Source organism: Nannospalax galili, unplaced genomic scaffold (assembly GCF_000622305.1).
Source record: "Nannospalax galili isolate Female #2095 unplaced genomic scaffold, S.galili_v1.0 scaffold1348, whole genome shotgun sequence".
Classification (NCBI taxonomy): Eukaryota; Metazoa; Chordata; class Mammalia; order Rodentia; family Spalacidae; genus Nannospalax; species Nannospalax galili.
Genome location: NW_008357640.1, coordinates 158,876 through 173,319, shown reverse-complemented (window position 1 = coordinate 173,319; position 14,444 = coordinate 158,876). Strand labels below are relative to the sequence as shown.

General features: G+C 44.9%; 1 non-coding gene across 1 annotated transcript; it reads left to right on the top strand.

The window, feature by feature from the left end:
* Positions 1-552: 552 nt before the first annotated feature.
* Positions 553-657, top strand: LOC115068010. Its single transcript, XR_003847377.1, has one exon. It is a non-coding gene; the product is annotated as a U6 spliceosomal RNA (small nuclear RNA).
* The last annotated feature ends 13,787 nt before the right edge of the window (positions 658-14,444 follow it).

The following is a 14,444-nucleotide window of genomic DNA, read 5'->3' as shown; positions in this document are numbered from 1 at the left end:
AACTAGAGTTCTGTAGTATACCTTGACATCAGCAGTGGTGATATATATTATACCACGGTATCTTCAGAACTAGGGAGACAGTGTGAGGCAGACCCCCAGAGCTCAATGAAAGCCAGCCTAGACAACTTGACAAGTTACAGGCCAGTGAGACACCATTGGAAAAAATATTCTGTGAGCATGTTTTTCTGCATCAGTCACAGATATGAAAATGCAAAGACTATCTCACAACGTTTTGTCCTTCTCACTAGACACAGTGATGTACACTAAGGGAAACACAGACCACACTGGGAACTGTGAAGACCCTCGCTGGTGGCAGTTGCCCACCAGAAGATGGATTTTGTGGCTTTAAACTAGAGCCTAAGGCCTGTTAGGCATGTTTTCTACAACTCCCCACGTCTTCCACAGTCACTCACAAATATGAATGTGCCAAAAAGAAAATTCAATGCAAATCAACTATAGACTTGTTGATATGTAACAGTATATTTTAAGTTATACAATTTGATGATTTTCATACATACCTGCATTATAACTGTAAAAATCAACATGATTACTTCTTGCCTCGCCAGTGAATATACTAAGATTAGAATACTACAAAGAAGATTAGCATGCCTCCTGTGCAGGGATGACATGCAAAGATTTGAAGCATTCCATATTTTTAGACAGTGGTCCCCATGTACGCTGGAGCCAGCACGAGCTTCTCCTTTGACTGATATAATCCTTGGCAGGCACATTCATGGAAGTGACCACATAGGCTCAGTCAAACTCACACACTGCATAAATAGAATCAGTCTTGAGAACACAAAGATGTTCAGGATAGATATTGTGGGGAACACACCATTGGACATATACATACACTAATGGAGGGGCATGCAGACTTGAATGTTTGCCTATGTAGAAACATGCAAATACGAGCATACATACACATTTCCCTCCCTACATAGTTATGATCTACTCCCTCTCTAACATGTGGACATAAGTTTAGGGGCCCATAAAATCTGAGGGAGATGGGTTAGAGAGCTATGGAGTAGATTGATACTTCTTCAAAGAATCCAATGGGTAATCAGCAAAGGATGTGATGCTCTGGTGTCATTTAGTGAGAAGTATTTCAGGAGCCAAATGTGTCAGAGTTGGGGCTGTAAACTTGGGCATTGTCCTAATTAGTTTTCTATTGCTGTGGTAAAACATTGACCAAAACTGACTCTGAGAGAATGGTTATTTGGTTTAAATCACAAAGTCCATCATCAAAGGAAGCCAACGAAGGAATTCTGGGTAGTAACCTGGAGCATAGACTCTGGATGTACTCTGCTTACTTGCTAGCTCCCCTAGCCTGTGCTCAGCCTGCCTCCTGATATAACACAGGAGCATCTACCCGGGGCTGGCACCACCCACAGTGGGCTGAGCCCTGCCATATCACTCAATAATCAAGAAAATTTCCCACAGACAGGCAAGGCCACAGGCTGGTCCAATGGAGAAATTTCTCAATTGAGGTTACCTCCAACTAGATGTGTCAAGCTGACAGCTGAAGCTATCCAGCAAAATTCACCCATTGTGAAATTTCAACCACTACCTTTCCATTTCTTATCCCCAAGATCTCATATCAATATTAGTATTTTAATATTAAACAGTACAACTTTAGAATTCTCACAGTCCTTATAAATTCAAAAACTTTCAAAATGTAAACTTACAAGCCATGGTAATTTAATAATGACACTCTTCCTTGATTGTACATATGTACATTTGTAAAATTTCATGCTATAAATGGAATCTGTATTATCTCTTTGGGACATATTTGCATTTTAGTGTACATTTACATCTCTGCCCTCTTTAACCTGGCAATATAGTATTGCTTAATGTAAATTCATTTCACCAAATCATGAGTGGTTGTTAAAATTTTTCTATCTTTATATGGTTCCAGAAGTATGAACAAGCTTTTTTTCATTACTGTGGAAAACTTTTATTGTAACATATTTGTTAATGATATGAATAATATGTACAGGCTAGGATTTGGATCAGTTTCAATTGAAGACAGGGTATTATTCATAATGGAAAAAATTGGACTGGGATTTGGTTACCATGGAGGCTAATGCTTTTTCCATACTTAAATGTGATGTGACTTTTTTGTACAGAAGAGGACTCTATTTTTGAATAGCCTACTCCCAATAAGAGCAAATCTGTATGACAACGTTTTTCTCTGAACATAAGACATTATAACACTAACATGATGTACATTTACAAATGGCCTTATGTACATTTACCAACAATCTTTTTAAGGAAAAATTGTGACCATGTGTGTGCAAATAAAATCTTTAGTAATCCTTTGCTTATGGGAAAAATTCAAACACTCTTAAAGCTTAATATTTCTAAGAATATTTAAAGTCTTTCAATTCTGGACTCCTGTAAAATCCAAAATAAGTTACATACTGACTTATTTCAAAAAGGAAGATTTTTAAGCCAAACCAAGGTCTAGCGACATAGCTAAATGTTGAACATCTGCGATTCAATTACAGTCTTCTGGGGTCCATAGGTTATGGGCACTTCTCTGACTTTGCCTTTGGTGGGGATACCATTGTCCTGATATCTCCAATATTCTGGGGTTTTCATTGCAAATGAGTGTGCACCTTCACCAATGGCCTCTCTGGGTGCAAAGATTATCTCCATGACCTTTCACATCTTCAAAACCAGTACCACCTGAGAGACTCTTACACAAGTTCTTCTGCCAGGATAATATGCAGCCTTGGACAACTCTGGACCACAGTGTCTGTGTGCTGACCATTAGGAAATACTTCTAGAAGATTTCACTCAATGAGGTGGATCTCCTGATACTCATGGCTGGTTTTTCAGCCTCAGCTGGTCAGTGTGGATTATCCCAGGAAAGCACAAATGTTTTCACTTCCAAAAAGCATAACTCAAAATACATCGCACGTATCCCTGAATAGGGCTGCCATTGTATGCACTTCCATCAGCATTATCTTCCAATATTCTACAGAACATCTCTCTGATTTCCAAGCATTTTTCCAGTCCAAAGCACAAAATAATCCACAATCTTCAGAAAGATAGTTATTAGGTCCATCACAGCAATATTGAACTCTTGATACCAATGTCTGTCCTAGTTAACTTTCTAATGCTGAGTTGAAACACTGACCATAACCAGCCTGGGGAGGAAAGGGTTCACCTGCCTTGCAGCTCACCATCCATTATCAAGGGATGCCAAGGCAGGCAATCAGGAAAGGACCCAGGAGCACATGTCATGGAGGTACTCAGTTTACTGGTGTGCTCCCTTGGCCTGAGCTCACCCTCCTTCCCTATACAATACAGGGACACATGCCCTGGCATGGCACCACCCGCAGTGCCTGGGGACCTCCCATATCATTCAATAATCAAGAGAAAATGTGCCACAGAGATGACCACAGGCCCATCCATTTGAGGAAATTCCTCAATTGAGGTTCCTCCCAACTAGGTGTGTCAAGTTAACAATTGAAGGTACCAGCACAGGCATAAAGAGAGAATGGGGTGTTGAATCTCTGGGGCCTTGGGGATATTGGCTGCCCTGAGCTGAGTGAGACCATGCCCTGATCATGCTTGGGGCCATCTCCACTCCTCACGGCATTGTGGTACGATGGGAGCCCACCTTGATGGGCAGAGAGTTCCGGGATGGACCAGGATCAGAGGCTCAGCACCTGGCTATAGAACACCCAGTTTGTTGTCCTCCAAAGAATAGATGACAGCTTTAACAACTCTCCTGCACTGGGCACCAACAGCCCTTGGAACAGCAGGCCTCCATCCAACCAAGAAAGCAAATCCAAGGACCCCATGTCACAGGCTTTCCAGTAAAGTCCCTGCCATGGAGACCTTGTGCTCTGCCTGCCTGCCTGACCCAGCCCACATAGCACAGGGAGCAGAAGACAAAATGAAGAGATTGTGCATATAAAATGGGCAGACTCCATCCAGAACTTCAGGGAGAGACTGGATTCACTGGGGGCAGGTGCCAAGATTTTCCCCCAGGTTTTCCTGGTTTGACCTGGTCACTGTAGAGTCTTTGAGGGAAAGGAGTGAACATGTAGAAGTCTCTGTGGACTCTTGTCCTTTGAAAAATGTCCTTATCCCCTCCCCCAAGTGCATTTGCCCCAATTCTCACCCCAGATTCTGGGTGCCCCATCCTCCTTACATAATAGTTTGAGCATGTCGCAGTCTATACTCAGAGTGCTGACAGGCTTGAAGTTAGTTGAATACCCTCCCCTAGGTGGCTGATAATAGAGAAGAAAATTCTGGGCTTCTCCCTTCATCCACTTACATAATTAATGTACCCACAGTCATCAAGTTATCATCTTCCTCCTTCATTTTTTTTTCATCTAAAGAATATTTTTTACAGTAGAGAAACACATATATATATATATATATATATATATATAATATAGGGTTTTTTTCATTACAGCTTTAACATGCTCAATAACAATTTCCGGAGCAAAGATACATCTCTTTCAAAAGTGGCTATAACTTTTTTGGTTTGCAGTTGAATTAATAGTTATACAATCATATAAAGACTATTTAACATGCATCTTCCTTGCAGTTTTCAATGGTGTGAGGCAGTGCTGCTATCTGAAGGGCAGCTTGTGACATGGAGAGGTACTGGTCACAGGGAACACACTGCAGCTCCCCAAGAAGATTGAGTTCCAGAGTCCTGTGCACACTGGGGTGACTGTAACTCAAAGAACTTTTGTTGAAGACTGGTGCATAAAAGGGTTCATTGGACCTTTGTGAGGGCTGTGTTAAACCTGCAAATATATCTGAGAATTTCTGTTACCCTTGCTACTGCCTTGTTAGAGTAAGGAGAGGCTTTGTGCTCAGCAAACAGAAACCTTTGCAGAGTGTGAAATGGGGCTGTGCTGATCATATCCTGTTCATGTGTTATCTTTGGTCAGCACCTTCATGCTTTTGTGGATATGATAAGCCACTGCTGTCATGCTTGAGTGGATATAGGACAATCTCCCACTTACCAGGGATACTGCACAGCCAGGGGACTGCAGGGAGGGTCCTGTGTGGTAGAGAACTTTGAAAGTGAATGTCCATAGCTCTTCTCCAAGGCCAATACATGAAGGCAGCTCCTCTGCAGAGCAACTGATGGTAACAGGAAACTTCAAGAGTCAAGACATAGGTTACATTTGTGTTTTCTCAAAATAACACCAGGTACTTTTAAAGATTAGTTAACAGAAAATTATTACTGGTGAAGGGAATTTATAGCCTGTGTCTGATGAGAGCACTCATACATTCTCCACAATGTGATTATTTACTTTATGAGATATGAAATGCATCATCCCATTTTCCAAAGATAAGACATTTCACCTCCTTATGTCCTTCTTATAAGTAATGACTGCATGAGCCAAGAAATTACCTTCAGATTTACATGGGTTGGGATTATCTACGTATTCCGCTCATTCTCCACACTGGACCATTTCTCCATGCCCTTTTATAACTCATTTTGATTAGATTTGCTATTTACATAGTATTTTGCATATTTATATAATTCAGGACATATAGAAAACAATTACATTTCAAGGAAGCAAAACAAAATTAACAGTAAGTTAGAGATGTAGCTCTGTTGGTAGCAGAATTATCTAGTTTACCAACCACCACAGGCTCAGTCCTGTGAAGTGCATGAATGGTGTGTGACAGTGCAGTTCAGTCAAAATAACACATAAGTGGTAACTGCAGAAGACTTAGAAGTTCAAGGTTATCCTCAGTTACATACCCAGTTGGAGAAACTGCTTAAAAATAAAACAGATGAACTGTTCCCTATACATGGTATGAAGACTTGGCCATTAAAATGCTTCCTGAGTGGATTTCTACTCTCACCTAATACATAGTGAGCATAACTTTCACTGACTGCACAGGGGATGCCCTCTGCTCTCCTGATCCCTCACCACAACTGCCCATTAAGTGCTGATTATGGTATTCCAGACTTTCTCTACCATATTCCAGTGGTTCATAATTATATGTGAGGAAATTAAGTCTGATCCACATTATCTCAGGTGTAGTAACAGAAGAAAACCCAGCTGGGCCAATTTGTATATTAGTCAACATTCCATCATCAAGACAAATAAAAATAAACACTAAGAGTATCCTATGAGTTTCAGATTAAAACTTAAAATGATGAAAAATCATTTTGGCTCACAGTTTAAAAGCCACATCTCTTCAAGACCTTTGCCAACTTCCAATTAAGCCACACTGAGAAGTGAGCTTCTGACCTGTGGTCATTGGCGACAGTACAGAGTCATTGTGGAGCAGACCTGGATGGTGGTGATGAATCTCCCACTTTAGGATACCTCCTCCTTCACACATGACTCTGTCCCTGCTGCTCTGTGATCCAGGGACACCTCTGTTGGATGCACTCTGAGCACTGTGTAAACTCACACTATGACATAAGGGCAGTGGACATAGTGCATCCAAACACTTCCTGCCAGGAGACACACAGCACATGTTCTACCCAGAGCAGCTGTCACTGCCACCAGGACTCTATTGGTTATAAACTGACCTGGTGGCACATCAGCTATAGGCTGGCTTCACAGTTTCTTCTGCCTTTAGAAGATAATGAAATCTTGAAGCTGTGGGGCCAGGTTGAAGTCAGCTAAGTCATGGGCCTGGGATACTGAAGGGGACATTTTTCTTGAGCCCCTCCTCTTCTCTCTGTTTCCCCTCCTACCTGAGTCTATTCTTCCTCTCACCCATAAGTCATACTGTCCTTTCCCACTTCCACAAAAGAGCAATGTTCTCAGTTCACATGAACTAAGTTCTCTGAACCACGAGCCCAAGTCAGCTGTCCTTTACCTTCAATTTATCTGGCATAATTTTTACAGAAATGGAAACTTCATGAACACACCTTTACGTCCAATATGGAGGTCATCAAATCATGAAGCTCTTGCAGTTCCAGAGCTATATCAAAAGGCACATGTTCCTCACAGAGGATTGTAGAGGCTTTCTCTAAGGTAGCCACAGCATGACCTCTCAGCTCTGGGTTCTCTTGTCATTCTCTGGGGCCCTTGATGATGCATGACCTTTAAGTAGGACCAAGGATAAAGTCACCGATCCCTAGACTGCTGTCCCAGGAAACTATTCTGTTAACAAGCCCTGAAGCTCTTCTCGTTATCTTCATCATGACCACCGGAACAGGCAGGAAAGATATTGGCCTGGAACCAGGGGAGGTAGCTGTCCAATGGATGCCAGAAGGACTCAGATTCAACAGTATCAAACAATATGCTTCATCCTGAAGGCAGACCTGAAAGAGAAAGACCCCAATGTTCAGCAGAGGCAGAGCAACTTTTTCAAATGATAAGTAGATTCCACAAGGATCACTCAATTCTAGAGCAAGGTCAAGCACAGCGTGACCTCTTAGCCAATAGGCCTGGTTCTTGAGGAACCAGGCTGAAAAAATGTCACTGAGGGGTAGATATTGGGAGTATCCCTCATGTCTCTAAGAAAAATCCCCAACATTGGAAAGGGAATCTGATCTCATGGGGAACACCAGCATTGTCTGAGGCCCTATGTAATTGTTCATTTACAATAACGAATACTTGAGCCCAGGGTAGAAAGAGGAACAGCTGATGATAGATGGTTTACTCTACAGTCCGTGGTTATAATGGACTTTCCTAAGAAACTGGTAAGAGAGTTTCGACCTGCTGATTTCCATAGTGCTGGGAATTAAGGAAGTGGGGCCCTGGACAGTGGTGTATTGCTAGATTTCTCATGATCAAACCAAAAACTCATCTGAATCTACAGTCCTTGGAAGAAAGAAAATAACTCCCTGCCCCAAACAACCAAATACACAAAGGACCCTGTGCCTGCCAGGGGACCAATCACACAAACACCCAGAGAGCCCCACTGTCAAGACCCAGACACATTGAATCTGGATGACAACAGGGAAACTTCTGTTTCCAACCATTAGACTGTCCCTGAGCAGGAAGAGGAGCAATCTTCAGGTGGACGGGCACTGATGGACATGTAGGATACAGGATTATCCCAGCAGTGTTGTGTGCTCAGTGACTGTGATGCATGAACAGTGAACCATGAATGAGGTGACCACAGGACAAGGATGGAAGACAGCTATGGTCACGTTCCTGCTGAGAGGCTTTCCAACAGGGACAACTTGTACTGCTGTGGTGAAAATGTGAGGCATGGACATCAGAGATGGTTGCTGTGATGCCATCTATTGATGCCTCCATCCTCTAAGGCTAGTCTGTCACATGGACCTTATTCCACCAGGAGATGGCAGGGCCTCTTCTCCTGGGACTGATACCTTTGAGGAAAATGAATATGACTGAGCTCACAGCACTGAGTGCAGGTCTGAATGATTTCCAAGGAGTATTCCACCATGTGATCACATCAGAGACAAGTATGAATGAAGTTAATTGGGAAGAAATACAATGGTCATGTGACATAGTGAGTACAAAGGTCACAGGAAGGCATCAGACACTGGGACTGGGGTGCTGCTTCCCTGACAGAGAATGGGCATGCCACCTTAAATGGGCTTGTAATGAAAAACCTGCATTAACTCTGCAGTCAGACTTGTTCGTTTTTCTGTTTGTGTACTTGGGAGTTTGCTGGGTTTTGTTCAGGGGCCAATACAACCTAGGCTGACCTCAAACTGACTGTGACACAAGAATGATTTTGTAAGCTGGACATGGTAACACACACCTTTGCTTCCAAGACTTGGAAGGCAGAGGCGGGCGGATCTCAGATCTCTGTGAGTTCTAGATCAGCCAGGTCTACACAGTGAGTTCCAGGATAGCTGGGGCTACAGAACGACCCTGTCCTAAAAAGACCAAAAAAGAAAGAATGACCTTGAATTCTGATCCTCCATGTCATGAGGGTGAGGATTACAGGCATGAACCAAGTCACCAGATTGATACAGTGATGAGATAAAACCCATACTCTCCATGGAAGCTGTCTCTCAGCCCCCAGGGGCTTTTATCTGATATAATAAATGTACATAGAAATGAAATAGACTTATAAAATGTAGAACTAGAAGAAGGTAATTTTTAATACTGTTAGTGACGTTCTTTTCGTTGATAGAATTCATGTCTCAGAAGCAAGAGGGGAGAATAGTAAGTACCTCCATCACTTTCTCCATAGGACACACAGGCAGCCTACCCTCCTAGGAGATCCTGGATTAGAAAATTGTTCTAGAGTGGAGACTCATGCCTGTGAACATGATAAGGAAACACCCTAGAGGAAATCCATGACTCCCCCTTTTTCACATGGGTACTTCACATATTACGTTCTTCATTATGTACAGTTTTCATTAACAATCATGAGGCTCAGGGGCAGGTGAGCAGGCAGCCTAGTTAACTTCCCATAATTCTTATGGAGGTTCACTGGAGACAGCAGTGAATAGTTGTGTGAGCTCAGCTCTTTGCCAACAATCCAACTTGTTCAAGTTACAATCCCTGGTCCCTGTGACTGTGAACACACATCATATACAAAAGAAGAAAAACAGGAACGAGTTTGCTTTTCATTAACATATTGAAAACACAACATATTGAATATTGTGGGATGAAGCTGGCAATGTGTCCCAGTGTTAAATTCTGGGTTATTGCTAGAGGCCCTATGCTCAGTCTCCAGTACCAAACATACTGTCAAGTCTTTGAGTAAACAAAAGAAACACTGAATAATATCTATAGTGATAAGTGAGCACATTTAACAACGGAACAAATAGCTGAGCACTGTGTGTGCATCTGTATTCCAGACTTGGAAGTCTGAGGCATGATATTTATGAGTTTGCGTGGAGAGTGAGCTACAGGTTAAAACCAGTTCTCAAAAAAAAAATGACAAAGGTTGTTAAATATGACACAATATTATTGCAAATGCTAAAATTTAGAAAAAGAACAAAGGAAACATCCACTAAACATTATTGATGTAATATTATGTCACCTCTACTGCCTTCCCTCTAAATCGACACAAGCGCTGTATTACCCAGGGCTCACCTGCCGAATTCGTTTCTGGGTCTTAATTCCTGGTGAGGGTCCTCTGATCCTTCAGAGGGAAGATACAAGCAGGCAGACTTCTGTGAATTACAGGCCAGCCTCACCCACACAGTGAGTTCCAGGCCACCAAGTACATTACAATGATACTCTGTCTCAAAATCAAACAACAATCAAGCAAACAAAAACTATGAAAGGTAGATGCTGGGGAGCCTAGAATCCAGACACCAAAGCACCCAGGAAAGGAGAGCCAGTATCTTCTGAAGAAGAGTTCCATTTCCTGTGGGTTTGCGGAAATGAAGCTCTCTTGAGAGGATGGGGGACCAAGTCTCTAAACGCCATAACCTGTGAGTCTGCCCATCCAACAGGGCACTGACACCAAAATTTTGCCAGGCTGCAGCCACAAGGAGTAAAGGCCATGACCCCCACCTTTACAGCCGTGCTCTGCCTTGGTGAGACATGAAGAGGGTGAGGGAACCACCCTAGGCTGGGAGTGACCTGCGTGACAGCTGAACATTTTATGATCAAGTCATCTCAGGGACTCAGAGGCAAGGAGGAGGGGAGGACCTGCTCAGGTTTCAGGGCAAACTTCTCACAGAGAACTCTCTTCCAGGACTGAGTCTCGGCCTCAGGACCCCAGTGCTGGCAGGTGAGTGTGTCCCGAGCTGTCACAGGTAAGTCCTCATCACTGAGGAAAAGGGGTCACTTGTGGGCACTGGAAACAGAGAGCAGCAGGTGTGGCTGATACTGTGGAAACTGAGTAGGGTCCTGGGGCTGAGGGCTGGACCTGAGGAAGGATGTCCTCTGACCCAGCCTTTGATTTCCCTGCAGGAATGATCCCCAAGCCCACAATCAGGGCTGAGCCAAGCTCTGTTGTCCCCAAAGGGATCCAGGTGACGATCTCATGTGAGGGGACTGCAGGCGCCTTGGGATACTATCTCAGTAAAGGTGGACAAAAAGATTCCTGGTGGCCACAGACCCCACCGTGCCATGGGAACAGGGCCCATTGGTTCATCCCATCCATTGAAATGCACCATGCAGGCCTATATAACTGTTCCTACCTCACCCGTGCTGGATGGTCAGAGCACAGTGACTCACTGGAGCTTGTGGTGACAGGTGAGAAGACACTCAGGGGTCCAATCCTAGGCTTTACTCTCATGAAAGGAGTCCTCTCAGAGATGTCCTCCCTCACATCCTAGCCAGGAATACAGTGTGGGCTGTGAGAGTCCATTTACCACCCTGCCTCTTCTCCTAGGATTATATAAAAGTAAATTCAGCCTCAAAGGCCAGCATAGTGCCACAGTCAATGCAGGAGGGAATCTCTTCCCCCAGTGTGTCTCTGGGAAGCAATAAGAAAGTCAATCTCAATAAGGAGGGACCACAGATGATCTCCTGGATCCTGAACTCACAGTATATACACTTTCCTGGGCAGTCCCAGACCCTGTTCTCTGCAGGTTCTGTGACACCCAGCCAGAGATGGAGGATCAGATGCTTTGGTTCTCACCTGAGGAACCCAAGGTCTGGAGAGACCCCAGTAACCCTGTGTGGCTCATGGACTCAGTTCAGGCAGCCCCAAACTTGCCCAAGAACGACCTGACTTTGCTTCCCAGTGGCGGCCCTATTGTGTGAAGTGTGAGGGGAGAAAGGGCTCTAGATATCACCGTCACTGGGTATGGGACACGGTGGCCCCAAGACACAGAATCCAAGGTGGAGAATGAGAGTAAAACCTAGAAGTTCAAGAGCAGGATCAGTCTTTTATGGCTTCCCTGGTCCTCCAGCAATTCAAGATCCAGCTTAAATGTCATCTCTAAGGGTGACCTCCACTATGTCACCATTCAAACAGACCCATCCTCCTCACCTAATTCCTTGCAGGGACCCTCCAAAAACCCACCATTTTGGCTGACCCATTCTCTGTAGTCACCTCATGGTGACCATCTGGTGTCAGGGGCCGTGGAGGCACAAATACATGATCTGCATAAAGAAGGAATCCCAGCACTGTGGAACCCACAGACCCCACTGGAGCCTAGGGATTAGGCCCTTCTCTGTTCCATTGCCAGAGGAGTATGGAGGGTGATATTGTTATTACTATTATAGCCCTGCAGGCTACACTGTGTAGTGGCACAATGGAGGTGGTGATCATAGGTGAGGTCCCCATTCCCAAGCTCTGACCCCAGGTAAAGGGGTCTGATCTTACACTGCCTGTTCTCACCATCCAGCCCTCAGTGATAATAGGGGAGATGAGAGTTCATTAGCATGCTGCCTTCTTCTGTCCTAGGAATCTTCAACAGTAAACCACAGCTGTTGGCTCTGCCCATCGCTCTGGTGACCTCATTACAGAACCTGACCCTCCATTGTGTGTCACGAGAAGGATATGACAGGCTCGTTCTGACCGAAGAAGGAGAACAGAATCTCTCCATGTCCTTGGACTCACAGCATTCACCCATTTGGAAATCCCAGGCTCTGTTCACCTTGGGCCCTCTGATCCCCAGCAGTAAGAGAATCTTCAGATGTTATGGCTATAACAAGACAGACCCACACAAGTGGTCAGAACCCAGTGATCCCCTGGAAATACAAATTTCAGGTAGGAAGCCCCATTTTTCATGGCATCATTTTTGAGGCCCTTTGTCATGAGTCCTGTTACTGTCTGGGGATTTCAGCTGGGAGGAAGGCTGAAGGGACCTCTTTGCTCCTGAGCCAGAGTCCCACAGAGTGACAGACTATGACACCTCCAGGGCAGGATGTGAGGGGGCATATATATGGTAGGAACACAATCCTCAACCACCATTATATCTGGCCTCCAGGTTTGTCCTAGCAGCCCTTCCTGATAACCCAACCAAAACCTATTCTGACCCACAGAGAGATCCTAACCCTTCCTTACAACTCTGACATCAGCTATAACTGATTTTCTTACTTCAAGGAGAAGGAAACAGGCCTCCTTTAAAGTCAAGGCTGAGAGGCCCAGGTTTGTCTTTTTCAGCCCAGCTTCCCACTAGAACCCCCCCCAGGGCTTCCACTGCAGGCTGGCATAGATGCTATTGTGCACAGAGACTCTCCTCCCAGTGGGCAGTCCCAGTGATGCCCTGGACATACTGATCACAGGTAAAAGGCCAAGTGAATCCAGTTAGGGATGCAGGATCTTCACAGACCCTGCAAGCAGAGCCCAGGGATTGAGGCTAGGATGAAGGTTGGGCATATAAGGGAGGAACAGAAACAAGACAGGAGAGAAGGGAAGGGGCAGAATCAGAGAAACTAGACACAGAGACCCGTATCCTCAGATTCAGGCTGAGTGATGTCTCAGCTCAGAAGGAAAAACTCAGTCCCTCACTCATCCTTCTCTCTAGGACATCTCAGTTTCACATCCTCCCTCTCAGAATAGCCAGGTCCCACATTGTCTTCTGGAGAGAATGTGACACTACTGTGTCAGTCATGGAGTCAGGTGGACTCTGTCCTTCTTACCAAGGAAGGGGAAGTCAATTCCCCATTCTGTCTTAGCTTGAGATCTCACACTGGGAAGTACTGAACAGATTTCTCCAGGAGTGCTCATCCGTTGGTGGGACTTAGAGGTGGGACGGTTTTCAAACTCATCCCCTGCCTGTTGTCATGTAGCATTGCCCCTGTGGAGCTTGTAGCTTCAGATATGCGGACCCTGAGCTCAAAAGGTAACTCAGCATAAGAGGGTGGGTGTGTAAGAGCAAAGAAAATGTTTAGTCCTAAGCTGGGAGAGGAGCAGCTGGGCTGAGGGGGAGAGTGGGGAGCCCAGAACCTCACCTTCCCATCCCACCATGAGGACTTGAGAAGCATCCACTCATACCCACGGAGTCAGTTCCCTAGAATGGTAAAAGAGAACTCTAGGAAGGCAGGCTCAAGGAGACCAGATGTAGTTATGGGTTGATGTGACCTCTTCTGGGGATTCTGAATATGACAAACCTCTCCCCTGAGTGGGATTCAGTTTTCCAAGTATGAATGACAGAGGCCTTCTCCCTGACCTTAGAGTTCCTTTCAGAGCTGACCTTGGCTGTGACCTCTCCTAGCAGAGGAGGTCTCGACAACCTGATTCTTTAGTGGGCCTCTAAACTTTGCCACAGAGATGGTGACATTGTGAGAGGGTCATTCACAGGGCCAAGGATATTCAGGCTCCTTTCATCCATGGGGCTCAGCTGATAGAGAGAACAAGGCTGGATGTCAGTTTCCCTTGATTCAATCCACCTCTGCCTCTTACATCTGGGTGACCTGGGGCAGGTGAACTGGATGGGGGCCTAACTGATCCCATGTTGCATGATCGTGAGGCTAGGAGATGCTCAATGTAAAGTCCCAGCATTGGCCTGAACACATTAGGTGCTCAAATCAGCTAACACTTCTCCTGACACATGAAGTCACTTGTGCCACAGGACTGGGAAGCTACCAGGCTATTCTGATCGGGGTCTCTGTGGCCTTCTTCCTGCTCTTCCTCCTCATCTTGCTTCTCTTCCGATG